Source organism: Amia ocellicauda, chromosome 1 (assembly GCF_036373705.1).
Source record: "Amia ocellicauda isolate fAmiCal2 chromosome 1, fAmiCal2.hap1, whole genome shotgun sequence".
Lineage (NCBI taxonomy): Eukaryota > Metazoa > Chordata > Actinopteri > Amiiformes > Amiidae > Amia > Amia ocellicauda.
In genome coordinates this window covers 63,663,394-63,690,379 of record NC_089850.1, presented here as the reverse complement: position 1 = coordinate 63,690,379, position 26,986 = coordinate 63,663,394, and the positions used below count along the sequence as shown (strand labels likewise).

Genomic DNA, 26,986 nt, shown 5'->3' with positions numbered 1-26,986 from the left:
AGTCAGTCAGTGAGTGTTAATGTGCTGTAGTGTCCAGTCAGTCAGTGAGTGCTAATGTACTGTATTGTCCAGTCAGTCAGTGTTAATGTGCTGTAGTGTCCAGTCAGTCAGTGTTAATGTACTGTAGTGTCCAGTCAGTCAGTCAGTATTAATGTGCTGTAGTGTCCAGTCAGTCAGTGTTAATGTGCTGTAGTGTCCAGTCAGTCAGTGAGTGTTAATGTGCTGTAGTGTCCAGTCAGTCAGTCAGTGTTAATGTGCTGTAGTGTCCAGTCAGTCAGTGTTAATGTACTGTAGTGTCCAGTCAGTCAGTCAGTGTTAATGTACTGTAGTGTCCAGTCAGTCAGTCAGTGTCAATGTGCTGTAGTGTCCAGTCAGTCAGTGTCAATGTGCTGTAGTGTCGAGTCAGTCAGTGTTAATGTACTGTAGTGTCCAGTCAGTCAGTGAGTGTTAATGTGCTGTAGTGTCCAGTCAGTCAGTGATAATGTGCTGTAGTGTCCAGTCAGTCAGTGTTAATGTGCTGTAGTGTCCAGTCAGTCAGTGTTCATGTGCTGTAGTGTCCAGTCAGTCAGTGTTAATGTACTGTAGTGTCCAGTCAGTCAGTGTTAATGTGCTGTAGTGTCCAGTCAGTCAGTGTTAATGTACTGTAGTGTCCAGTCAGTCAGTCAGTGTTAATGTACTGTAGTGTCCAGTCAGTCAGTTTTAATGTGCTGTAGTGTCCAGTCAGTCAGTCAGTGTTAATGTGCTGTAGTGTCCAGTCAGTCAGTCAGTGTTAATGTGCTGTAGTGTCCAGTCAGTCAGTCAGTCATTGTTAATGTGCTGTAGTGTCCAGTCTGTCAGTCAGTGTTAATGTACTGTAGTGTCCAGTCAGTCAGTGTTAATGTACTGCAGTGTCCAGTCAGTCAGTGTTAATGTGCTGTAGTGTCCAGTCAGTCAGTGTCAATGTGCTGTAGTGTCCAGTCAGTCAGTGTTAATGTGCTGTAGTGTCCAGTCAGTCAGTCAGTGTTAATGTGCTGTAGTGTCCAGTCAGTCAGTCAGTGTTAATGTACTGTAGTGTCCAGTCAGTCAGTGTTAATGTACTGTAGTGTCCAGTCAGTCAGTGTTAATGTGCTGTAGTGTCCAGTCAGTCAGTGTTAATGTACTGTAGTGTCCAGTCAGTCAGTGTTAATGTGCTGTAGTGTCCAGTCTGTCAGTCAGTGTTAATGTACTGTAGTGTCCAGTCAGTAAGTCAGTGTTAATGTGCTGTAGTGTCCAGTCAGTCAGTGTTAATGTGCTGTAGTGTCCAGTCAGTCAGTGTTAATGTGCTGTAGTGTCCAGTCAGTCAGTGTTAATGTACTGTAGTGTCCAGTCAGTCAGTCAGTGTTAATGTGCTGTAGTGTCCAGTCAGTCAGTGTTAATGTGCTGTAGTGTCCAGTCAGTCAGTCAGTGTTAATGTGCTATAGTGTCCAGTCAGTCAGTGTTAATGTGCTGTAGTGTCCAGTCAATCAGTGAGTGTTAATGTGCTGTAGTGTCCAGTCAGTCAGTGTTAATGTGCTGTAGTGTCCAGTCAGTCAGTGTTAATGTGCTGTAGTGTCCAGTCAGTCAGTCAGTGTTAATGTGCTGCAGTGTCCAGTCAGTCAGTCAGTGTTAATGTGCTGTAAGTGTCCAGTCAGTCAGTGTTAATGTGCTGTAGTGTCCAGTCAGTCAGTCAGTGTTAATGTGCTGTAGTGTCCAGTCAGTCAGTCAGTGTTAATGTACTGTAGTGTCCAGTCAGTCAGTGTTAATGTGCTGTAGTGTCCAGTCAGTCAGTCAGTGTTAATGTACTGTAGTGTCCAGTCAGTCAGTCAGTGTTAATGTACTGTAGTGTCCAGTCAGTCAGTCAGTGTTAATGTGCTGTAGTGTCCAGTCAGTCAGTGTTAATGTGCTGTAGTGGCCAGTCAGTCAGTCAGTGTTAATGTACTGTAGTGTCCAGTCAGTCAGTTTTAATGTGCTGTAGTGTCCAGTCAATCAGTGAGTGTTAATGTGCTGTAGTGTCCAGTCAGTCAGTCAGTGTTAATGTGCTGTAGTGTCCAGTCAGTCAGTGTTAATGTGCTGTAGTGTCCAGTCAGTCAGAGTTAATGTGCTGTAGTGTCCAGTCAGTCAGTCAGTCATTGTTAATGTGCTGTAGTGTCCAGTCAGTCAGAGTTAATGTGCTGTAGTGTCCAGTCAGTCAGTCAGTGTTAATGTGCTGTAGTGTCCAGTCAGTCAGAAAGTGTTAATGTGCTGTAGTGTCCAGTCAGTCAGAAAGTGTTAATGTGCTGTAGTGTCCAGTCAGTCAGTGTTAATGTGCTGTAGTGTCCAGTCAGTCAGTGTTAATGTGCTGTAGTGTCCAGTCAGTCAGTCAGTCAGTGTTAATGTACTGTAGTGTCCAGTCAGTCAGTCAGTGTTAATGTGCTGTAGTGTCCAGTCAGTCAGTGTTAATGTGCTGTAGTGTCCAGTCAGTCAGTCAGTGTTAATGTACTGTAGTGTCCAGTCAGTCAGTGTTAATGTGCTGTAGTGTCCAGTCAGTCAGTCAGTGTTAATGTGCTGTAGTGTCCAGTCAGTCAGTGAGTGTTAATGTGCTGTAGTGTCCAGTCAGTCAGTGAGTGCTAATGTACTGTATTGTCCAGTCAGTCAGTGTTAATGTGCTGTAGTGTCCAGTCAGTCAGTCAGTATTAATGTGCTGTAGTGTCCAGTCAGTCAGTCAGTGTTAATGTGCTGTAGTGTCCAGTCAGTCAGTGAGTGCTAATGTACTGTATTGTCCAGTCAGTCAGTGTTAATGTGCTGTAGTGTCCAGTCAGTCAGTCAGTATTAATGTGCTGTAGTGTCCAGTCAGTCAGTGTTAATGTACTGTAGTGTCCAGTCAGTCAGTCAGTATTAATGTGCTGTAGTGTCCAGTCAGTCAGTGTTAATGTGCTGTAGTGTCCAGTCAGTCAGTGAGTGTTAATGTGCTGTAGTGTCCAGTCAGTCAGTCAGTCATTGTTAATGTGCTGTAGTGTCCAGTCAGTCAGTCAGTGTTAATGTGCTGTAGTGTCCAGTCAGTCAGTGTTAATGTACTGTAGTGTCCAGTCAGTCAGTCAGTGTTAATGTACTGTAGTGTCCAGTCAGTCATTGTTAATGTGCTGTAGTGTCCAGTCAGTCAGTCAGTGTTAATGTGCTGTAGTGTCCAGTCAGTCAGTGTTAATGTACTGTAGTGTCCAGTCAGTCAGTGTCAATGTGCTGTAGTGTCGAGTCAGTCAGTGTTAATGTACTGTAGTGTCCAGTCAGTCAGTGAGTGTTAATGTGCTGTAGTGTCCAGTCAGTCAGTGTCAATGTACTGTAGTGTCCAGTCAGTCAGTGTTAATGTGCTGTAGTGTCCAGTCAGTCAGTGTTAATGTGCTGTAGTGTCCAGTCAGTCAGTGTTCATGTGCTGTAGTGTCCAGTCAGTCAGTGTTAATGTACTGTAGTGTCCAGTCAGTCAGTGAGTGTTAATGTGCTGAAGTGTCCAGTTAGTCAGTGTTAATGTACTGTAGTGTCCAGTCAGTCAGTGTTAATGTGCTGTAGTGTCCAGTCAGTCAGTGTTAATGTACTGTAGTGTCCAGTCAGTCAGTCAGTGTTAATGTGCTGTAGTGTCCAGTCAATCAGTGAGTGTTAATGTGCTGTAGTGTCCAGTCAGTCAGTCAGTGTTAATGTGCTGTAGTGTCCAGTCAGTCAGTGTTAATGTGCTGTAGTGTCCAGTCAGTCAGTCAGTGTTAATGTGCTGTAGTGTCCAGTCAGTCAGTGTTAATGTGCTGTAGTGTCCAGTCAGTCAGTCAGTCATTGTTAATGTGCTGTAGTGTCCAGTCAGTCAGTCAGTCAGTGTTAATGTGCTGTAGTGTCCAGTCAGTCAGTGTTAATGTACTGTAGTGTCCAGTCAGTCAGTAAGTGTTAATGTGCTGTAGTGTCCAGTCAGTCAGTCAGTGTTAATGTGCTGTAGTGTCCAGTCAGTCAGTGAGTGTTAATGTGCTGTAGTGTCCAGTCAGTCAGTGAGTGTTAATGTGCTGTAGTGTCCAGTCAGTCAGTCAGTGTTAATGTGCTGAAGTGTCCAGTCAGTCAGTGTTAATGTACTGTAGTGTCCAGTCAGTCAGTGAGTGTTAATGTGCTGTAGTGTCCAGTCAGTCAGTGTTAATGTGCTGTAGTGTCCAGTCAGTCAGTGTTAATGTACTGTAGTGTCCAGTCAGTCAGTCAGTGTTAATGTACTGTAGTGTCCAGTCAGTCAGTTTTAATGTGCTGTAGTGTCCAGTCAGTCAGTGTTAATGTGCTGTAGTGTCCAGTCAGTCAGTGAGTGTTAATGTGCTGAAGTGTCCAGTTAGTCAGTGTTAATGTACTGTAGTGTCCAGTCAGTCAGTGTTAATGTGCTGTAGTGTCCAGTCAGTCAGTGTTAATGTACTGTAGTGTCCAGTCAGTCAGTCAGTGTTAATGTACTGTAGTGTCCAGTCAGTCAGTTTTAATGTGCTGTAGTGTCCAGTCAATCAGTGAGTGTTAATGTGCTGTAGTGTCCAGTCAGTCAGTCAGTGTTAATGTGCTGTAGTGTCCAGTCAGTCAGTGTTAATGTGCTGTAGTGTCCAGTCAGTCAGTGTTAATGTACTGTAGTGTCCAGTCAGTCAGTCAGTCATTGTTAATGTGCTGTAGTGTCCAGTCAGTCAGTTTTAATGTGCTGTAGTGTCCAGTCAATCAGTGAGTGTTAATGTGCTGTAGTGTCCAGTCAGTCAGTGAGTGTTAATGTGCTGTAGTGTCCAGTCAGTCAGTGTTAATGTGCTGAAGTGTCCAGTCAGTCAGTCAGTGTTAATGTGCTGTAGTGTCCAGTCAGTCAGTGTTAATGTGCTGTAGTGTCCAGTCAGTCAGTCAGTCATTGTTAATGTGCTGTAGTGTCCAGTCAGTCAGTCAGTCAGTGTTAATGTGCTGTAGTGTCCAGTCAGTCAGTGTTAATGTACTGTAGTGTCCAGTCAGTCAGTAAGTGTTAATGTGCTGTAGTGTCCAGTCAGTCAGTCAGTGTTAATGTGCTGTAGTGTCCAGTCAGTCAGTGAGTGTTAATGTGCTGTAGTGTCCAGTCAGTCAGTGAGTGTTAATGTGCTGTAGTGTCCAGTCAGTCAGTCAGTGTTAATGTGCTGTAGTGTCCAGTCAGTCAGTGTTAATGTACTGTAGTGTCCAGTCAGTCAGTGAGTGTTAATGTGCTGTAGTGTCCAGTCAGTCAGTGTTAATGTGCTGTAGTGTCCAGTCAGTCAGTGTTAATGTGCTGTAGTGTCCAGTCAGTCAGTCAGTCATTGTTAATGTACTGTAGTGTCCAGTCAGTCAGTGTTAATGTGCTGTAGTGTCCAGTCAGTCAGTCAGTCATTGTTAATGTACTGTAGTGTCCAGTCAATCAGTGAGTGTTAATGTGCTGTAGTGTCCAGTCAGTCAGTCAGTGTTAACGTGCTGTAGTGTCCAGTCAGTCAGTGTTAATGTGCTGTAGTGTCCAGTCAGTCCGTGTTAATGTACTGTAGTGTCCAGTCAGTCAGTGTTAATGTACTGTAGTGTCCAGTCAGTCAGTCAGTGTTAATGTGCTGTAGTGTCCAGTCAGTCAGTCAGTGTTAATGTACTGTAGTGTCCAGTCAGTCAGTCAGTGTTAATGTACTGTAGTGTCCAGTCAGTCAGTCAGTGTTAATGTGCTGTAGTGTCCAGTCAGTCAGTGTTAATGTGCTGTAGTGTCCAGTCAGTCAGTCAGTGTTAATGTACTGTAGTGTCCAGTCAGTCAGTGTTAATGTGCTGTAGTGTCCAGTCAGTCAGTCAGTGTTAATGTGCTGTAGTGTCCAGTCAGTCAGTCAGTGTTAATGTGCTGTAGTGTCCAGTCAGTCAGTGAGTGCTAATGTACTGTATTGTCCAGTCAGTCAGTGTTAATGTGCTGTAGTGTCCAGTCAGTCAGTGTTAATGTGCTGTAGTGTCCAGTCAGTCAGTGAGTGTTAATGTGCTGTAGTGTCCAGTCAGTCAGTCAGTCATTGTTAATGTGCTGTAGTGTCCAGTCAGTCAGTCAGTGTTAATGTACTGTAGTGTCCAGTCAGTCATTGTTAATGTGCTGTAGTGTCCAGTCAGTCAGTCAGTGTTAATGTGCTGTAGTGTCCAGTCAGTCAGTGTTAATGTACTGTAGTGTCCAGTCAGTCAGTCAGTGTCAATGTGCTGTAGTGTCCAGTCAGTCAGTGTCAATGTGCTGTAGTGTCGAGTCAGTCAGTGTTAATGTACTGTAGTGTCCAGTCAGTCAGTGAGTGTTAATGTGCTGTAGTGTCCAGTCAGTCAGTGTCAATGTGCTGTAGTGTCCAGTCAGTCAGTGATAATGTGCTGTAGTGTCCAGTCAGTCAGTGTTAATGTGCTGTAGTGTCCAGTCAGTCAGTGTTCATGTGCTGTAGTGTCCAGTCAGTCAGTGTTAATGTACTGTAGTGTCCAGTCAGTCAGTGAGTGTTAATGTGCTGAAGTGTCCAGTTAGTCAGTGTTAATGTACTGTAGTGTCCAGTCAGTCAGTGTTAATGTGCTGTAGTGTCCAGTCAGTCAATGTTAATGTACTGTAGTGTCCAGTCAGTCAGTCAGTGTTAATGTACTGTAGTGTCCAGTCAGTCAGTTTTAATGTGCTGTAGTGTCCAGTCAATCAGTGAGTGTTAATGTGCTGTAGTGTCCAGTCAGTCAGTCAGTGTTAATGTGCTGTAGTGTCCAGTCAGTCAGTGTTAATGTGCTGTAGTGGCCAGTCAGTCAGTCAGTGTTAATGTACTGTAGTGTCCAGTCAGTCAGTTTTAATGTGCTGTAGTGTCCAGTCAATCAGTGAGTGTTAATGTGCTGTAGTGTCCAGTCAGTCAGTCAGTGTTAATGTGCTGTAGTGTCCAGTCAGTCAGTGTTAATGTGCTGTAGTGTCCAGTCAGTCAGAGTTAATGTGCTGTAGTGTCCAGTCAGTCAGTCAGTCATTGTTAATGTGCTGTAGTGTCCAGTCAGTCAGAGTTAATGTGCTGTAGTGTCCAGTCAGTCAGTCAGTGTTAATGTGCTGTAGTGTCCAGTCAGTCAGAAAGTGTTAATGTGCTGTAGTGTCCAGTCAGTCAGAAAGTGTTAATGTGCTGTAGTGTCCAGTCAGTCAGTGTTAATGTGCTGTAGTGTCCAGTCAGTCAGTGTTAATGTGCTGTAGTGTCCAGTCAGTCAGTCAGTCAGTGTTAATGTACTGTAGTGTCCAGTCAGTCAGTCAGTGTTAATGTGCTGTAGTGTCCAGTCAGTCAGTGTTAATGTGCTGTAGTGTCCAGTCAGTCAGTCAGTGTTAATGTACTGTAGTGTCCAGTCAGTCAGTGTTAATGTGCTGTAGTGTCCAGTCAGTCAGTCAGTGTTAATGTGCTGTAGTGTCCAGTCAGTCAGTGAGTGTTAATGTGCTGTAGTGTCCAGTCAGTCAGTGAGTGCTAATGTACTGTATTGTCCAGTCAGTCAGTGTTAATGTGCTGTAGTGTCCAGTCAGTCAGTCAGTATTAATGTGCTGTAGTGTCCAGTCAGTCAGTCAGTGTTAATGTGCTGTAGTGTCCAGTCAGTCAGTGAGTGCTAATGTACTGTATTGTCCAGTCAGTCAGTGTTAATGTGCTGTAGTGTCCAGTCAGTCAGTCAGTATTAATGTGCTGTAGTGTCCAGTCAGTCAGTGTTAATGTACTGTAGTGTCCAGTCAGTCAGTCAGTATTAATGTGCTGTAGTGTCCAGTCAGTCAGTGTTAATGTGCTGTAGTGTCCAGTCAGTCAGTGAGTGTTAATGTGCTGTAGTGTCCAGTCAGTCAGTCAGTCATTGTTAATGTGCTGTAGTGTCCAGTCAGTCAGTCAGTGTTAATGTGCTGTAGTGTCCAGTCAGTCAGTGTTAATGTACTGTAGTGTCCAGTCAGTCAGTCAGTGTTAATGTACTGTAGTGTCCAGTCAGTCATTGTTAATGTGCTGTAGTGTCCAGTCAGTCAGTCAGTGTTAATGTGCTGTAGTGTCCAGTCAGTCAGTGTTAATGTACTGTAGTGTCCAGTCAGTCAGTGTCAATGTGCTGTAGTGTCGAGTCAGTCAGTGTTAATGTACTGTAGTGTCCAGTCAGTCAGTGAGTGTTAATGTGCTGTAGTGTCCAGTCAGTCAGTGTCAATGTACTGTAGTGTCCAGTCAGTCAGTGTTAATGTGCTGTAGTGTCCAGTCAGTCAGTGTTAATGTGCTGTAGTGTCCAGTCAGTCAGTGTTCATGTGCTGTAGTGTCCAGTCAGTCAGTGTTAATGTACTGTAGTGTCCAGTCAGTCAGTGAGTGTTAATGTGCTGAAGTGTCCAGTTAGTCAGTGTTAATGTACTGTAGTGTCCAGTCAGTCAGTGTTAATGTGCTGTAGTGTCCAGTCAGTCAGTGTTAATGTACTGTAGTGTCCAGTCAGTCAGTCAGTGTTAATGTGCTGTAGTGTCCAGTCAATCAGTGAGTGTTAATGTGCTGTAGTGTCCAGTCAGTCAGTCAGTGTTAATGTGCTGTAGTGTCCAGTCAGTCAGTGTTAATGTGCTGTAGTGTCCAGTCAGTCAGTCAGTGTTAATGTGCTGTAGTGTCCAGTCAGTCAGTGTTAATGTGCTGTAGTGTCCAGTCAGTCAGTCAGTCATTGTTAATGTGCTGTAGTGTCCAGTCAGTCAGTCAGTCAGTGTTAATGTGCTGTAGTGTCCAGTCAGTCAGTGTTAATGTACTGTAGTGTCCAGTCAGTCAGTAAGTGTTAATGTGCTGTAGTGTCCAGTCAGTCAGTCAGTGTTAATGTGCTGTAGTGTCCAGTCAGTCAGTGAGTGTTAATGTGCTGTAGTGTCCAGTCAGTCAGTGAGTGTTAATGTGCTGTAGTGTCCAGTCAGTCAGTCAGTGTTAATGTGCTGAAGTGTCCAGTCAGTCAGTGTTAATGTACTGTAGTGTCCAGTCAGTCAGTGAGTGTTAATGTGCTGTAGTGTCCAGTCAGTCAGTGTTAATGTGCTGTAGTGTCCAGTCAGTCAGTGTTAATGTACTGTAGTGTCCAGTCAGTCAGTCAGTGTTAATGTACTGTAGTGTCCAGTCAGTCAGTTTTAATGTGCTGTAGTGTCCAGTCAGTCAGTGTTAATGTGCTGTAGTGTCCAGTCAGTCAGTGAGTGTTAATGTGCTGAAGTGTCCAGTTAGTCAGTGTTAATGTACTGTAGTGTCCAGTCAGTCAGTGTTAATGTGCTGTAGTGTCCAGTCAGTCAGTGTTAATGTACTGTAGTGTCCAGTCAGTCAGTCAGTGTTAATGTACTGTAGTGTCCAGTCAGTCAGTTTTAATGTGCTGTAGTGTCCAGTCAATCAGTGAGTGTTAATGTGCTGTAGTGTCCAGTCAGTCAGTCAGTGTTAATGTGCTGTAGTGTCCAGTCAGTCAGTGTTAATGTGCTGTAGTGTCCAGTCAGTCAGTGTTAATGTACTGTAGTGTCCAGTCAGTCAGTCAGTCATTGTTAATGTGCTGTAGTGTCCAGTCAGTCAGTTTTAATGTGCTGTAGTGTCCAGTCAATCAGTGAGTGTTAATGTGCTGTAGTGTCCAGTCAGTCAGTGAGTGTTAATGTGCTGTAGTGTCCAGTCAGTCAGTGTTAATGTGCTGAAGTGTCCAGTCAGTCAGTCAGTGTTAATGTGCTGTAGTGTCCAGTCAGTCAGTGTTAATGTGCTGTAGTGTCCAGTCAGTCAGTCAGTCATTGTTAATGTGCTGTAGTGTCCAGTCAGTCAGTCAGTCAGTGTTAATGTGCTGTAGTGTCCAGTCAGTCAGTGTTAATGTACTGTAGTGTCCAGTCAGTCAGTAAGTGTTAATGTGCTGTAGTGTCCAGTCAGTCAGTCAGTGTTAATGTGCTGTAGTGTCCAGTCAGTCAGTGAGTGTTAATGTGCTGTAGTGTCCAGTCAGTCAGTGAGTGTTAATGTGCTGTAGTGTCCAGTCAGTCAGTCAGTGTTAATGTGCTGTAGTGTCCAGTCAGTCAGTGTTAATGTACTGTAGTGTCCAGTCAGTCAGTGAGTGTTAATGTGCTGTAGTGTCCAGTCAGTCAGTGTTAATGTGCTGTAGTGTCCAGTCAGTCAGTGTTAATGTGCTGTAGTGTCCAGTCAGTCAGTCAGTCATTGTTAATGTACTGTAGTGTCCAGTCAGTCAGTTTTAATGTGCTGTAGTGTCCAGTCAATCAGTGAGTGTTAATGTGCTGTAGTGTCCAGTCAGTCAGTCAGTGTTAACGTGCTGTAGTGTCCAGTCAGTCAGTGTTAATGTGCTGTAGTGTCCAGTCAGTCCGTGTTAATGTACTGTAGTGTCCAGTCAGTCAGTGTTAATGTACTGTAGTGTCCAGTCAGTCAGTCAGTGTTAATGTGCTGTAGTGTCCAGTCAGTCAGTCAGTGTTAATGTACTGTAGTGTCCAGTCAGTCAGTCAGTGTTAATGTACTGTAGTGTCCAGTCAGTCAGTCAGTGTTAATGTGCTGTAGTGTCCAGTCAGTCAGTGTTAATGTGCTGTAGTGTCCAGTCAGTCAGTCAGTGTTAATGTACTGTAGTGTCCAGTCAGTCAGTGTTAATGTGCTGTAGTGTCCAGTCAGTCAGTCAGTGTTAATGTGCTGTAGTGTCCAGTCAGTCAGTCAGTGTTAATGTGCTGTAGTGTCCAGTCAGTCAGTGAGTGCTAATGTACTGTATTGTCCAGTCAGTCAGTGTTAATGTGCTGTAGTGTCCAGTCAGTCAGTGTTAATGTGCTGTAGTGTCCAGTCAGTCAGTGAGTGTTAATGTGCTGTAGTGTCCAGTCAGTCAGTCAGTCATTGTTAATGTGCTGTAGTGTCCAGTCAGTCAGTCAGTGTTAATGTACTGTAGTGTCCAGTCAGTCATTGTTAATGTGCTGTAGTGTCCAGTCAGTCAGTCAGTGTTAATGTGCTGTAGTGTCCAGTCAGTCAGTGTTAATGTACTGTAGTGTCCAGTCAGTCAGTCAGTGTCAATGTGCTGTAGTGTCCAGTCAGTCAGTGTCAATGTGCTGTAGTGTCGAGTCAGTCAGTGTTAATGTACTGTAGTGTCCAGTCAGTCAGTGAGTGTTAATGTGCTGTAGTGTCCAGTCAGTCAGTGTCAATGTGCTGTAGTGTCCAGTCAGTCAGTGATAATGTGCTGTAGTGTCCAGTCAGTCAGTGTTAATGTGCTGTAGTGTCCAGTCAGTCAGTGTTCATGTGCTGTAGTGTCCAGTCAGTCAGTGTTAATGTACTGTAGTGTCCAGTCAGTCAGTGAGTGTTAATGTGCTGAAGTGTCCAGTTAGTCAGTGTTAATGTACTGTAGTGTCCAGTCAGTCAGTGTTAATGTGCTGTAGTGTCCAGTCAGTCAGTGTTAATGTACTGTAGTGTCCAGTCAGTCAGTCAGTGTTAATGTACTGTAGTGTCCAGTCAGTCAGTTTTAATGTGCTGTAGTGTCCAGTCAATCAGTGAGTGTTAATGTGCTGTAGTGTCCAGTCAGTCAGTCAGTGTTAATGTGCTGTAGTGTCCAGTCAGTCAGTGTTAATGTGCTGTAGTGTCCAGTCAGTCAGTCAGTGTTAATGTGCTGTAGTGTCCAGTCAGTCAGTCAGTGTTAATGTGCTGTAGTGTCCAGTCAGTCAGTGTTAATGTGCTGTAGTGTCCAGTCAGTCAGTCAGTCATTGTTAATGTGCTGTAGTGTCCAGTCAGTCAGTCAGTCAGTGTTAATGTACTGTAGTGTCCAGTCAGTCAGTAAGTGTTAATGTGCTGTAGTGTCCAGTCAGTCAGTGAGTGTTAATGTGCTGTAGTGTCCAGTCAGTCAGTGAGTGTTAATGTGCTGTAGTGTCCAGTCAGTCAGTCAGTGTTAATGTGCTGAAGTGTCCAGTCAGTCAGTGTTAATGTACTGTAGTGTCCAGTCAGTCAGTGAGTGTTAATGTGCTGTAGTGTCCAGTCAGTCAGTGTTAATGTGCTGTAGTGTCCAGTCAGTCAGTGTTAATGTACTGTAGTGTCCAGTCAGTCAGTCAGTGTTAATGTACTGTAGTGTCCAGTCAGTCAGTTTTAATGTGCTGTAGTGTCCAGTCAGTCAGTGTTAATGTGCTGTAGTGTCCAGTCAGTCAGTGAGTGTTAATGTGCTGAAGTGTCCAGTTAGTCAGTGTTAATGTACTGTAGTGTCCAGTCAGTCAGTGTTAATGTGCTGTAGTGTCCAGTCAGTCAGTGTTAATGTACTGTAGTGTCCAGTCAGTCAGTCAGTGTTAATGTACTGTAGTGTCCAGTCAGTCAGTTTTAATGTGCTGTAGTGTCCAGTCAATCAGTGAGTGTTAATGTGCTGTAGTGTCCAGTCAGTCAGTCAGTGTTAATGTGCTGTAGTGTCCAGTCAGTCAGTGTTAATGTGCTGTAGTGTCCAGTCAGTCAGTCAGTCATTGTTAATGTGCTGTAGTGTCCAGTCAGTCAGTCAGTCAGTGTTAATGTGCTGTAGTGTCCAGTCAGTCAGTGTTAATGTACTGTAGTGTCCAGTCAGTCAGTAAGTGTTAATGTGCTGTAGTGTCCAGTCAGTCAGTCAGTGTTAATGTGCTGTAGTGTCCAGTCAGTCAGTGAGTGTTAATGTGCTGTAGTGTCCAGTCAGTCAGTGAGTGTTAATGTGCTGTAGTGTCCAGTCAGTCAGTGTTAATGTGCTGAAGTGTCCAGTCAGTCAGTGTTAATGTGCTGTAGTGTCCAGTCAGTCAGTGTTAATGTACTGTAGTGTCCAGTCAGTCAGTGAGTGTTAATGTGCTGTAGTGTCCAGTCAGTCAGTGTTAATGTGCTGTAGTGTCCAGTCAGTCAGTCAGTGTTAATGTGCTGCAGTGTCCAGTCAGTCAGTCAGTGTTAATGTGCTGTAAGTGTCCAGTCAGTCAGTGTTAATGTGCTGTAGTGTCCAGTCAGTCAGTCAGTGTTAATGTGCTGTAGTGTCCAGTCAGTCAGTCAGTGTTAATGTACTGTAGTGTCCAGTCAGTCAGTGTTAATGTGCTGTAGTGTCCAGTCAGTCAGTCAGTGTTAATGTACTGTAGTGTCCAGTCAGTCAGTTTTAATGTGCATTAGTGTCCAGTCAATCAGTGAGTGTTAATGTGCTGTAGTGTCCAGTCAGTCAGTCAGTGTTAATGTGCTGTAGTTTCCAGTCAGTCAGTGTTAATGTGCTGTAGTGTCCAGTCAGTCAGTCAGTGTTAATGTACTGTAGTGTCCAGTCAGTCAGTGTTAATGTGCTGTAGTGTCCAGTCAGTCAGTCAGTGTTAATGTGCTGTAGTGTCCAGTCAGTCAGTGTTAATGTACTGTAGTGTCCAGTCAGTCAGTGAGTGTTAATGTGCTGTAGTGTCCAGTCAGTCAGTGAGTGCTAATGTACTGTATTGTCCAGTCAGTCAGTGTTAATGTGCTGTAGTGTCCAGTCAGTCAGTCAGTATTAATGTGCTGTAGTGTCCAGTCAGTCAGTCAGTGTTAATGTGCTGTAGTGTCCAGTCAGTCAGTGAGTGCTAATGTACTGTATTGTCCAGTCAGTCAGTGTTAATGTGCTGTAGTGTCCAGTCAGTCAGTCAGTATTAATGTGCTGTAGTGTCCAGTCAGTCAGTGTTAATGTACTGTAGTGTCCAGTCAGTCAGTCAGTATTAATGTGCTGTAGTGTCCAGTCAGTCAGTGTTAATGTGCTGTAGTGTCCAGTCAGTCAGTGAGTGTTAATGTGCTGTAGTGTCCAGTCAGTCAGTCAGTCATTGTTAATGTGCTGTAGTGTCCAGTCAGTCAGTCAGTGTTAATGTGCTGTAGTGTCCAGTCAGTCAGTGTTAATGTACTGTAGTGTCCTGTCAGTCAGTCAGTGTTAATGTACTGTAGTGTCCAGTCAGTCAGTCAGTGTCAATGTGCTGTAGTGTCCAGTCAGTCAGTGTCAATGTGCTGTAGTGTCGAGTCAGTCAGTGTTAATGTACTGTAGTGTCCAGTCAGTCAGTGAGTGTTAATGTGCTGTAGTGTCCAGTCAGTCAGTGTCAATGTGCTGTAGTGTCCAGTCAGTCAGTGATAATGTGCTGTAGTGTCCAGTCAGTCAGTGTTAATGTGCTGTAGTGTCCAGTCAGTCAGTGTTCATGTGCTGTAGTGTCCAGTCAGTCAGTGTTAATGTACTGTAGTGTCCAGTCAGTCAGTGAGTGTTAATGTGCTGAAGTGTCCAGTTAGTCAGTGTTAATGTACTGTAGTGTCCAGTCAGTCAGTGTTAATGTGCTGTAGTGTCCAGTCAGTCAGTGTTAATGTACTGTAGTGTCCAGTCAGTCAGTCAGTGTTAATGTACTGTAGTGTCCAGTCAGTCAGTTTTAATGTGCTGTAGTGTCCAGTCAATCAGTGAGTGTTAATGTGCTGTAGTGTCCAGTCAGTCAGTCAGTGTTAATGTGCTGTAGTGTCCAGTCAGTCAGTGTTAATGTGCTGTAGTGTCCAGTCAGTCAGTCAGTCATTGTTAATGTGCTGTAGTGTCCAGTCAGTCAGTCAGTCATTGTTAATGTGCTGTAGTGTCCAGTGAGTCAGTCAGTGTTAATGTACTGTAGTGTCCAGTCAGTCAGTGTTAATGTGCTGTAGTGTCCAGTCAGTCCGTGTTAATGTACTGTAGTGTCCAGTCAGTCAGTAAGTGTTAATGTGCTGTAGTGTCCAGTCAGTCAGTCAGTGTTAATGTGCTGTAGTGTCCAGTCAGTCAGTCAGTGTTAATGTGCTGTAGTGTCCAGTCAGTCAGTGAGTGTTAATGTGCTGTAGTGTCCAGTCAGTCAGTCAGTGTTAATGTGCTGAAGTGTCCAGTCAGTCAGTGTTAATGTGCTGTAGTGTCCAGTCAGTCAGTGTTAATGTACTGTAGTGTCCAGTCAGTCAGTGAGTGTTAATGTGCTGTAGTGTCCAGTCAGTCAGTCAGTGTTAATGTGCTGAAGTGTCCAGTCAGTCAGTGTTAATGTGCTGTAGTGTCCAGTCAGTCAGTCAGTGTTAATGTGCTGAAGTGTCCAGTCAGTCAGTGTTAATGTGCTGAAGTGTCCAGTCAGTCAGTCAGTGTTAATGTGCTGTAGTGTCCAGTCAGTCAGTCAGTGTTAATGTGCTGTAGTGTCCAGTCAGTCAGTGAGTGTTAATGTGCTGTAGTGTCCAGTCAGTCAGTCAGTGTTAATGTGCTGAAGTGTCCAGTCAGTCAGTGTTAATGTGCTGTAGTGTCCAGTCAGTCAGTGTTAATGTACTGTAGTGTCCAGTCAGTCAGTCAGTGTTAATGTGCTGTAGTGTCCAGTCAGTCAGTCAGTCATTGTTAATGTGCTGTAGTGTCCAGTCAGTCAGTCAGTCAGTGTTAATGTACTGTAGTGTCCAGTCAGTCAGTGTTAATGTACTGCAGTGTCCAGTCAGTCAGTGTTAATGTGCTGTAGTGTCCAGTCAGTCAGTGTCAATGTGCTGTAGTGTCCAGTCAGTCAGTGTTAATGTGCTGTAGTGTCCAGTCAGTCAGTCAGTGTTAATGTGCTGTAGTGTCCAGTCAGTCAGTCAGTGTTAATGTACTGTAGTGTCCAGTCAGTCAGTGTTAATGTACTGTAGTGTCCAGTCAGTCAGTGTTAATGTGCTGTAGTGTCCAGTCAGTCAGTGTTAATGTACTGTAGTGTCCAGTCAGTCAGTGTTAATGTGCTGTAGTGTCCAATCAGTCAGTCAGTTTTAATGTGCTGTAGTGTCCAGTCAATCAGTGCGTGTTAATGTGCTGTAGTGTCCAGTCAGTCAGTGTTAATGTACTGTAGTGTCCAGTCAGTCAGTGTTAATGTACTGTAGTGTCCAGTCAGTCAGTGTTAATGTACTGTAGTGTCCAGTCAGTATTAATGTGCTGTAGTGTCCAGTCAGTCAGTCAGTGTTAATGTACTGTAGTGTCCAGTCAGTCAGTGTTAATGTACTGTAGTGTCCAGTCAGTCAGTGTTATTGTGCTGTAGTGTCCAGTCAGTCAGTGTTAATGTGCTGTAGTGTCCAGTCAATCAGTGAGTGTTAATGTGCTGTAGTGTCCAGTCAGTCAGTCAATGTTAATGTGCTGTAGTGTCCAGTCAGTCAGTGTTAATGTGCTGTAGTGTCCAGTCAGTCAGTCAGTGTTAATGTGCTGTAGTGTCCAGTCAGTCAGTCAGTGTTAATGTGCTGTAGTGTCCAGTCAGTCAGTCAGTGTTAATGTGCTGTTGTGTCCAGTCAGTCAGTGTTAATTTGCTGTAGTGTCCAGTCAGTCAGTCAGTGTTAATGTGCTGTAGTGTCCAGTCAGTCAGTGTTAATGTGCTGTAGTGTCCAGTCAGTCAGTCAGTGTTAATGTACTGTAGTGTCCAGTCAGTCAGTGTCAATGTGCTGTAGTGTCCAGTCAGTCAGTCAGTGTTAATGTGCTGTAGTGTCCAGTCAGTCAGTCAGTGTTAATGTACTGTAGTGTCCAGTCAGTCAGTGTTAATGTGCTGTTGTGTCCAGTCAATCAGTGAGTGTTAATGTGCTGTAGTGTCCAGTCAGTCAGTGTTAATGTACTGTCGTGTCCAGTCAGTCAGTCAGTGTTAATGTGCTGTAGTGTCCACTCAGTCAGTCAGTGTTAATGTGCTGTAGTGTCCAGTCAGTCAGTGTTAATGTACTGTAGTGTCCAGTCAGTCAGTGTTAATGTACTGTAGTGTCCAGTCAGTCAGTCAGTGTTAATGTGCTGTAGTGTCCAGTCAGTCAGTCAGTGTTAATGTGCTGTAGTGTCCAGTCAGTCAGTGTTAATGTGCTGTAGTGTCCAGTCAATCAGTCAGTGTTAATGTGCTGTAGTGTCCAGTCAGTCAGTGTTAATGTGCTGTAGTTTCCAGTCAGTCAGTGTTAATGTACTGTAGTGTCCAGTCAGTCAGTTTTAATGTGCTGTAGTGTCCAGTCAATCAGTGAGTGTTAATGTGCTGTAGTGTCCAGTCAGTCAGTCAGTGTTAATGTGCTGTAGTGTCCAGTCAGTCAGTCAGTGTTAATGTACTGTAGTGTCCAGTCAGTCAGTGTTAATGTGCTGTAGTGTCCAGTCAGTCAGTCAGTGTTAATGTGCTGTAGTGTCCAGTCAGTCAGTGTTAATGTGCTGTAGTGTCCAGTCAGTCAGTCAGTGTTAATGTGCTGTAGTGTCCAGTCAGTCAGTGTTAATGTACTGTAGTGTCCAGTCAGTCAGTGTTAATGTGCTGTAGTGTCCAGTCAGTCAGTCAGTGTAAATGTGCTGTAGTGTCCAGTCAGTCAGTCAGTGTTAATGTACTGTAGTGTCCAGTCAGTCAGTGTTAATGTACTGTAGTGTCCAGTCAGTCAGTCAGTGTTAATGTGCTGTAGTGTCCAGTCAATCAGTGAGTGTTAATGTGCTGTAGTGTCCAGTCAGTCAGTCAGTGTTAATGTGCTGTAGTGTCCAGTCAGTCAGTCAGTGTTAATGTGCTGTAGTGTCCAGTCAGTCAGTGTTAATGTGCTGTAGTGTCCAGTCAGTCAGTCAGTGTTAATGTGCTGTAGTGTCCAGTCAGTCAGTCAGTGTTAATGTACTGTAGTGTCCAGTCAGTCAGTCAGTGTTAATGTACTGTAGTGTCCAGTCAGTCAGTGTTAATGTGCTGTAGTGTCCAGTCAGTCAGTGTCAATGTGCTGTAGTGTCCAGTCAATCAGTGTTAATGTGCTGTAGTGTCCAGTCAGTCAGTGTCAATGTGCTGTAGTGTCCAGTCAGTCAGTGTTAATGTACTGTAGTGTCCAGTCAGTCAGTGTTAATGTACTGTAGTGTCCAGTCAGTCAGTGTTAATGTGCTGTAGTGTCCAATCAGTCAGTCAGTTTTAATGTGCTGTAGTGTCCAGTCAATCAGTGCGTGTTAATGTGCTGTAGTGTCCAGTCAGTCAGTGTTAATGTACTGTAGTGTCCAGTCAGTCAGTGTTAATGTACTGTAGTGTCCAGTCAGTCAGTGTTAATGTACTGTAGTGTCCAGTCAGTATTAATGTGCTGTAGTGTCCAGTCAGTCAGTCAGTGTTAATGTACTGTAGTGTCCAGTCAGTCAGTGTTAATGTACTGTAGTGTCCAGTCAGTCAGTGTTATTGTGCTGTAGTGTCCAGTCAGTCAGTGTTAATGTGCTGTAGTGTCCAGTCAATCAGTGAGTGTTAATGTGCTGTAGTGTCCAGTCAGTCAGTCAATGTTAATGTGCTGTAGTGTCCAGTCAGTCAGTGTTAATGTGCTGTAGTGTCCAGTCAGTCAGTCAGTGTTAATGTGCTGTAGTGTCCAGTCAGTCAGTCAGTGTTAATGTGCTGTAGTGTCCAGTCAGTCAGTCAGTGTTAATGTGCTGTTGTGTCCAGTCAGTCAGTGTTAATTTGCTGTAGTGTCCAGTCAGTCAGTCAGTGTTAATGTGCTGTAGTGTCCAGTCAGTCAGTGTTAATGTGCTGTAGTGTCCAGTCAGTCAGTCAGTGTTAATGTACTGTAGTGTCCAGTCAGTCAGTGTCAATGTGCTGTAGTGTCCAGTCAGTCAGTCAGTGTTAATGTGCTGTAGTGTCCAGTCAGTCAGTCAGTGTTAATGTACTGTAGTGTCCAGTCAGTCAGTGTTAATGTGCTGTTGTGTCCAGTCAATCAGTGAGTGTTAATGTGCTGTAGTGTCCAGTCAGTCAGTGTTAATGTACTGTCGTGTCCAGTCAGTCAGTCAGTGTTAATGTGCTGTAGTGTCCACTCAGTCAGTCAGTGTTAATGTGCTGTAGTGTCCACTCAGTCAGTCAGTGTTAATGTGCTGTAGTGTCCAGTCAGTCAGTCAGTGTTAATGTGCTGTAGTGTCCAGTCAGTCAGTGTTAATGTACTGTAGTGTCCAGTCAGTCAGTGTTAATGTACTGTAGTGTCCAGTCAGTCAGTCAGTGTTAATGTGCTGTAGTGTCCAGTCAGTCAGTCAGTGTTAATGTGCTGTAGTGTCCAGTCAGTCAGTGTTAATGTGCTGTAGTGTCCAGTCAATCAGTCAGTGTTAATGTGCTGTAGTGTCCAGTCAGTCAGTGTTAATGTGCTGTAGTTTCCAGTCAGTCAGTGTTAATGTACTGTAGTGTCCAGTCAGTCAGTTTTAATGTGCTGTAGTGTCCAGTCAATCAGTGAGTGTTAATGTGCTGTAGTGTCCAGTCAGTCAGTCAGTGTTAATGTGCTGTAGTGTCCAGTCAGTCAGTCAGTGTTAATGTACTGTAGTGTCCAGTCAGTCAGTGTTAATGTGCTGTAGTGTCCAGTCAGTCAGTCAGTGTTAATGTGCTGTAGTGTCCAGTCAGTCAGTCAGTGTTAATGTGCTGTAGTGTCCAGTCAGTCAGTCAGTGTTAATGTGCTGTAGTGTCCAGTCAGTCAGTGTTAATGTACTGTAGTGTCCAGTCAGTCAGTGTTAATGTGCTGTAGTGTCCAGTCAGTCAGTCAGTGTTAATGTGCTGTAGTGTCCAGTCAGTCAGTCAGTGTTAATGTACTGTAGTGTCCAGTCAGTCAGTGTTAATGTACTGTAGTGTCCAGTCAGTCAGTCAGTGTTAATGTGCTGTAGTGTCCAGTCAATCAGTGAGTGTTAATGTGCTGTAGTGTCCAGTCAGTCAGTCAGTGTTAATGTGCTGTAGTGTCCAGTCAGTCAGTCAGTGTTAATGTGCTGTAGTGTCCAGTCAGTCAGTGTTAATGTGCTGTAGTGTCCAGTCAGTCAGTCAGTGTTAATGTGCTGTAGTGTCCAGTCAGTCAGTCAGTGTTAATGTACTGTAGTGTCCAGTCAGTCAGTCAGTGTTAATGTACTGTAGTGTCCAGTCAGTCAGTGTTAATGTGCTGTAGTGTCCAGTCAGTCAGTGTCAATGTGCTGTAGTGTCCAGTCAATCAGTGTTAATGTGCTGTAGTGTCCAGTCAGTCAGTGTCAATGTGCTGTAGTGTCCAGTCAGTCAGTGTTAATGTACTGTAGTGTCCAGTCAGTCAGTGTCAATGTGCTGTAGTGTCCAGTCAGTCAGTGTCAATGTACTGTAGTGTCCAGTCAGTCAGTGTTAATGTGCTGTAGTGTCCAGTCAGTCAGTGTTAATGTACTGTAGTGTCCAGTCTGTCAGTGTTAATGTGCTGTAGTGTCCAGTCAGTCAGTCAGTGTTAATGTGCTGTAGTGTCCAGTCAGTCAGTCAGTGTTAATGTACTGTAGTGTCCAGTCAGTCAGTGTTAATGTACTGTAGTGTCCAGTCAGTCAGTGTTAATGTGCTGTAGTGTCCAGTCAGTCAGTCAGTGTTAATGTGCTGTAGTGTCCAGTCAGTCAGTCTGTGTTAATGTGCTGTAGTGTCCAGTCAGTCAGTGTTAATGTGCTGTAGTGTCCAGTCAGTCAGTGTTAATGTGCTGTAGTGTCCAGTCAGTCAGTTTTAATGTACTGTAGTGTCCAGTCAGTCAGTCAGTGTTAATGTACTGTAGTGTCCAGTCAGTCAGTTTTAATGTGCTGTAGTGTCCAGTCAGTCAGTGAGTGTTAATGTACTGTAGTGTCCAGTCAGTCAGTTTTAATGTGCTGTAGTGTCCAGTCAATCAGTGAGTGTTAATGTGCTGTAGTGTCCAGTCAGTCAGTGAGTGTTAATGTACTGTAGTGTCCAGTCAGTCAGTGAGTGTTAATGTACTGTAGTGTCCAGTCAGTCAGTCAGTGTTAATGTGCTGTAGTGTCCAGTCAGTCAGTGTCAATGTGCTGTAGTGTCCAGTCAGTCAGTGTTAATGTACTGTAGTGTCCAGTCAGTCAGTGTTAATGTACTGTAGTGTCCAGTCAGTCAGTGTTATTGTGCTGTAGTGTCCAGTCAGTCAGTGTTAATGTGCTGTAGTGTCCAGTCAATCAGTGAGTGTTAATGTGCTGTAGTGTCCAGTCAGTCAGTCAATGTTAATGTACTGTAGTGTCCAGTCAGTCAGTGTTAATGTGCTGTAGTGTCCAGTCAGTCAGTGTTAATGTACTGTAGTGTCCAGTCAGTCAGTGTCAATGTGCTGTAGTGTCCAGTCAGTCAGTCAGTGTTAATGTGCTGTAGTGTCCAGTCTGTCACTCAGTGTTAATGTGCTGTAGTTTCCAGTCAGTCAGTTTTAATGTGCTGTAGTGTCCAGTCAATCAGTGCGTGTTAATGTGCTGTAGTGTCCAGTCAGTCAGTGTTAATGTACTGTAGTGTCCAGTCAGTCAGTGTTAATGTGCTGTAGTGTCCAGTCAGTATTAATGTGCTGTAGTGTCCAGTCAGTCAGTCAGTGTTAATGTGCTGTAGTGTCCAGTCAGTCAGTCAGTGTTAATGTACTGTAGTGTCCAGTCGGTCAGTGTTAATGTGCTGTAGTGTCCAGTCAGTCAGTCAGTGATAATGTACTGTAGTGTCCAGTCAGTCAGTGTTAATGTGCTGTAGTGTCCAGTCAGTCAGTCAGTGTTAATGTGCTCTAGTGTCCAGTCAGTCAGTGTTAATGTGCTGTAGTGTCCAGTCAATCAGTGAGTGTTAATGTGCTGTAGTGTCCAGTCAGTCAGTGTTAATGTGCTGTAGTGTCCAGTCAGTCAGTCAGTGTTAATGTGCTGTAGTGTCCAGTCAGTCAGTCAGTGTTAATGTGCTGTAGTGTCCAGTCAGTCAGTCAGTGTTAATGTGCTGTAGTGTCCAGTCAGTCAGTCAGTGTTAATGTACTGTAGTGTCCAGTCATTCAGTGTTAATGTGCTGTAGTGTCCAGTCAGTCAGTCAGTGTTAATGTGCTGTAGTGTCCAGTCAGTCAGTGTTAATGTGCTGTAGTGTCCAGTCAGTCAGTGTTAATGTACTGTAGTGTCCAGTCAGTCAGTTTTAATGTGCTGTAGTGTCCAGTCAATCAGTGAGTGTTAATGTGCTGTAGTGTCCAGTCAGTCAGTGTTAATGTGCTGTAGTGTCCAGTCAGTCAGTCAGTGTTAATGTGCTGTAGTGTCCAGTCAGTCAGTGTTTATGTGCTGTAGTGTCCAGTCAGTCAGTGTTAATGTACTGTAGTGTCCAGTCAGTCAGTGTTAATGTGCTGTAGTGTCCAGTCAGTCAGTCAGAGTTAATGTGCTGTAGTGTCCAGTCAGTCAGTCAGTGTTATTGTACTGTAGTGTCCAGTCAGTCAGTGTTATTGTGCTGTAGTGTCCAGTCAGTCAGTCAGTGTTAATGTGCTGCAGTGTCCAGTCAGTCAGTCAGTGTTAATGTACTGCAGTGTCCAGTCAGTCAGTCAGTGTTAATGTACTGCAGTGTCCAGTCAGTCAGTCAGTGTTTTGGTACTGTAGTGTCCATTTAGTCAGTGTTAATGTGCTGTAGTGTCCAGTCAGTCAGTGTTAATGTGCTGTAGTGTCCAGTCAATCAGTGAGTGTTAATGTGCTGTAGTGTCCAGTCAGTCAGTGAGTGTTAATGTACTGTAGTGTCCAGTCAGTCAGTGTTAATGTACTGTAGTGTCCAGTCAGTCAGTGTTAATGTACTGTAGTGTCCAGTCAGTCAGTGTCAATGTGCTGTAGTGTCCAGTCAGTCAGTCAGTGTTAATGTGCTGTAGTGTCCAGTCTGTCAGTCAGTGTTAATGTGCTGTAGTGTCCAGTCAGTCAGTCAATGTTAATGTACTGTAGTGTCCAGTCAGTCAGTGTTAATGTGCTGTAGTGTCCAGTCAGTCAGTCAGTGTTAATGTGCTGTAGTGTCCAGTCAGTCAGTCAGTGTTAATGTGCTGTAGTGTCCAGTCAGTCAGTGTTAATGTGCTGTAGTGTCCAGTCAATCAGTGAGTGTTAATGTGCTGTAGTGTCCAGTCAGTCAGTCAATGTTAATGTGCTGTAGTGTCCAGTCAGTCAGTCAGTGCTAATGTGCTGTAGTGTCCAGTCAGTCAGTGTTAATGTGCTGTAGTGTCCAGTCAATCAGTGAGTGTTAATGTGCTGTAGTGTCCAGTCAGTCAGTCAATGTTAATGTACTGTAGTGTCCAGTCAGTCAGTGTTAATGTGCTGTAGTGTCCAGTCAGTCAGTCAGTGTTAATGTGCTGTAGTGTCCAGTCAGTCAGTCAGTGTTAATGTGCTGTAGTGTCCAGTCAGTCAGTGTTAATGTGCTGTAGTGTCCAGTCAATCAGTGAGTGTTAATGTGCTGTAGTGTCCAGTCAGTCAGTCAATGTTAATGTGCTGTAGTGTCCAGTCAGTCAGTCAGTGCTAATGTGCTGTAGTGTCCAGTCAGTCAGTCAGTGTTAATGTGTTGTAGTGTCCAGTCAGTCAGTGTTAATGGGCTGTAGTGTCCAGTCAGTCAGTGAGTGTTTATGTGCTGTAGTGTCCAGTCAGTCAGTCAGTGTTAATGTGCTGTAGTGTCCAGTCAGTCAGTCAGTCATTGTTAATGTGCTGAAGTGTCCAGTCAGTCAGTCAGTGTTAATGTACTGTAGTGTCCAGTCAGTCAGTCAGTGTTAATGTACTGTAGTGTCCAGTCAGTCAGTGTTAATGTGCTGTAGTGTCCAGTCAGTCTGTGTTAATGTACTGTAGTGTCCAGTCAGTCAGTGTTAATGTACTGTAGTGTCCAGTCAGTCAGTCAGTGTTAATGTGCTGTAGTGTCCAGTCAGTCAGTGTTAATGTTCTGTAGTGTCCAGTCAATCAGTGAGTGTTAATGTGCTGTAGTGTCCAGTCAGTCAGTCAATGTTAATGTACTGTAGTGTCCAGTCAGTCAGTCAGTGTTAATGTACTGTAGTGTCCAGTCAGTCAGTGTTAATGTGCTGTAGTGTCCAGTCAATCAGTGAGTGTTAATGTGCTGTAGTGTCCAGTCAGTCAGTGTTAATGTACTGTAGTGTCCAGTCAGTCAGTCAGTGTTAATGTGCTGTAGTGTCCAGTCAGTCAGTCAGTGTTAATGTACTGTAGTGTCCAGTCAGTCAGTGTTAATGTACTGTAGTGTCCAGTCAGTCAGTGTTAATGTGCTGTAGTGTCCAGTCAGTCAGTCAGTGTTAATGTGCTGTAGTGTCCAGTCAGTCAGTCTGTGTTAATGTGCTGTAGTGTCCAGTCAGTCAGTGTTAATGTGCTGTAGTGTCCAGTCAGTCAGTGTTAATGTGCTGTAGTGTCCAGTCAGTCAGTTTTAATGTACTGTAGTGTCCAGTCAGTCAGTCAGTGTTAATGTACTGTAGTGTCCAGTCAGTCAGTTTTAATGTGCTGTAGTGTCCAGTCAGTCAGTGAGTGTTAATGTACTGTAGTGTCCAGTCAGTCAGTTTTAATGTGCTGTAGTGTCCAGTCAATCAGTGAGTGTTAATGTGCTGTAGTGTCCAGTCAGTCAGTGAGTGTTAATGTACTGTAGTGTCCAGTCAGTCAGTGAGTGTTAATGTACTGTAGTGTCCAGTCAGTCAGTCAGTGTTAATGTGCTGTAGTGTCCAGTCAGTCAGTGTCAATGTGCTGTAGTGTCCAGTCAGTCAGTGTTAATGTACTGTAGTGTCCAGTCAGTCAGTGTTAATGTACTGTAGTGTCCAGTCAGTCAGTGTTATTGTGCTGTAGTGTCCAGTCAGTCAGTGTTAATGTGCTGTAGTGTCCAGTCAATCAGTGAGTGTTAATGTGCTGTAGTGTCCAGTCAGTCAGTCAATGTTAATGTACTGTAGTGTCCAGTCAGTCAGTGTTAATGTGCTGTAGTGTCCAGTCAGTCAGTGTTAATGTACTGTAGTGTCCAGTCAGTCAGTGTCAATGTGCTGTAGTGTCCAGTCAGTCAGTCAGTGTTAATGTGCTGTAGTGTCCAGTCTGTCACTCAGTGTTAATGTGCTGTAGTGTCCAGTCAGTCAGTTTTAATGTGCTGTAGTGTCCAGTCAATCAGTGAGTGTTAATGTGCTGTAGTGTCCAGTCAGTCAGTGAGTGTTAATGTACTGTAGTTTCCAGTCAGTCAGTTTTAATGTGCTGTAGTGTCCAGTCAATCAGTGCGTGTTAATGTGCTGTAGTGTCCAGTCAGTCAGTGTTAATGTACTGTAGTGTCCAGTCAGTCAGTGTTAATGTGCTGTAGTGTCCAGTCAGTATTAATGTGCTGTAGTGTCCAGTCAGTCAGTCAGTGTTAATGTGCTGTAGTGTCCAGTCAGTCAGTCAGTGTTAATGTACTGTAGTGTCCAGTCAGTCAGTGTTAATGTGCTGTAGTGTCCAGTCAGTCAGTCAGTGATAATGTACTGTAGTGTCCAGTCAGTCAGTGTTAATGTGCTGTAGTGTCCAGTCAGTCAGTCAGTGTTAATGTGCTCTAGTGTCCAGTCAGTCAGTGTTAATGTGCTGTAGTGTCCAGTCAATCAGTGAGTGTTAATGTGCTGTAGTGTCCAGTCAGTCAGTGTTAATGTGCTGTAGTGTCCAGTCAGTCAGTCAGTGTTAATGTGCTGTAGTGTCCAGTCAGTCAGTCAGTGTTAATGTGCTGTAGTGTCCAGTCAGTCAGTCAGTGTTAATGTGCTGTAGTGTCCAGTCAGTCAGTCAGTGTTAATGTACTGTAGTGTCCAGTCATTCAGTGTTAATGTGCTGTAGTGTCCAGTCAGTCAGTCAGTGTTAATGTGCTGTAGTGTCCAGTCAGTCAGTGTTAATGTGCTGTAGTGTCCAGTCAGTCAGTGTTAATGTACTGTAGTGTCCAGTCAGTCAGTTTTAATGTGCTGTAGTGTCCAGTCAATCAGTGAGTGTTAATGTGCTGTAGTGTCCAGTCAGTCAGTCAGTGTTAATGTGCTGTAGTGTCCAGTCAGTCAGTGTTTATGTGCTGTAGTGTCCAGTCAGTCAGTGTTAATGTACTGTAGTGTCCAGTCAGTCAGTGTTAATGTGCTGTAGTGTCCAGTCAGTCAGTCAGAGTTAATGTGCTGTAGTGTCCAGTCAGTCAGTCAGTGTTATTGTACTGTAGTGTCCAGTCAGTCAGTGTTATTGTGCTGTAGTGTCCAGTCAGTCAGTCAGTGTTAATGTGCTGCAGTGTCCAGTCAGTCAGTCAGTGTTAATGTACTGCAGTGTCCAGTCAGTCAGTCAGTGTTAATGTACTGCAGTGTCCAGTCAGTCAGTCAGTGTTTTGGTACTGTAGTGTCCATTTAGTCAGTGTTAATGTGCTGTAGTGTCCAGTCAGTCAGTGTTAATGTGCTGTAGTGTCCAGTCAATCAGTGAGTGTTAATGTGCTGTAGTGTCCAGTCAGTCAGTGAGTGTTAATGTACTGTAGTGTCCAGTCAGTCAGTGTTAATGTACTGTAGTGTCCAGTCAGTCAGTGTTAATGTACTGTAGTGTCCAGTCAGTCAGTGTCAATGTGCTGTAGTGTCCAGTCAGTCAGTCAGTGTTAATGTGCTGTAGTGTCCAGTCTGTCAGTCAGTGTTAATGTGCTGTAGTGTCCAGTCAGTCAGTCAATGTTAATGTACTGTAGTGTCCAGTCAGTCAGTGTTAATGTGCTGTAGTGTCCAGTCAGTCAGTCAGTGTTAATGTGCTGTAGTGTCCAGTCAGTCAGTCAGTGTTAATGTGCTGTAGTGTCCAGTCAGTCAGTGTTAATGTGCTGTAGTGTCCAGTCAATCAGTGAGTGTTAATGTGCTGTAGTGTCCAGTCAGTCAGTCAATGTTAATGTGCTGTAGTGTCCAGTCAGTCAGTCAGTGCTAATGTGCTGTAGTGTCCAGTCAGTCAGTGTTAATGTGCTGTAGTGTCCAGTCAATCAGTGAGTGTTAATGTGCTGTAGTGTCCAGTCAGTCAGTCAATGTTAATGTACTGTAGTGTCCAGTCAGTCAGTGTTAATGTGCTGTAGTGTCCAGTCAGTCAGTCAGTGTTAATGTGCTGTAGTGTCCAGTCAGTCAGTCAGTGTTAATGTGCTGTAGTGTCCAGTCAGTCAGTGTTAATGTGCTGTAGTGTCCAGTCAATCAGTGAGTGTTAATGTGCTGTAGTGTCCAGTCAGTCAGTCAATGTTAATGTGCTGTAGTGTCCAGTCAGTCAGTCAGTGCTAATGTGCTGTAGTGTCCAGTCAGTCAGTCAGTGTTAATGTGTTGTAGTGTCCAGTCAGTCAGTGTTAATGGGCTGTAGTGTCCAGTCAGTCAGTGAGTGTTTATGTGCTGTAGTGTCCAGTCAGTCAGTCAGTGTTAATGTGCTGTAGTGTCCAGTCAGTCAGTCAGTCATTGTTAATGTGCTGAAGTGTCCAGTCAGTCAGTCAGTGTTAATGTACTGTAGTGTCCAGTCAGTCAGTCAGTGTTAATGTACTGTAGTGTCCAGT

General features: G+C 44.2%; 1 protein-coding gene across 1 annotated transcript in view; it reads left to right on the top strand.

The window, feature by feature from the left end:
- The window catches only part of ttyh1 (tweety family member 1), a 41,442-nt gene that overhangs the window by 3,345 nt on the left and 11,111 nt on the right, over positions 1-26,986 (top strand). The window lies entirely within an intron of this gene.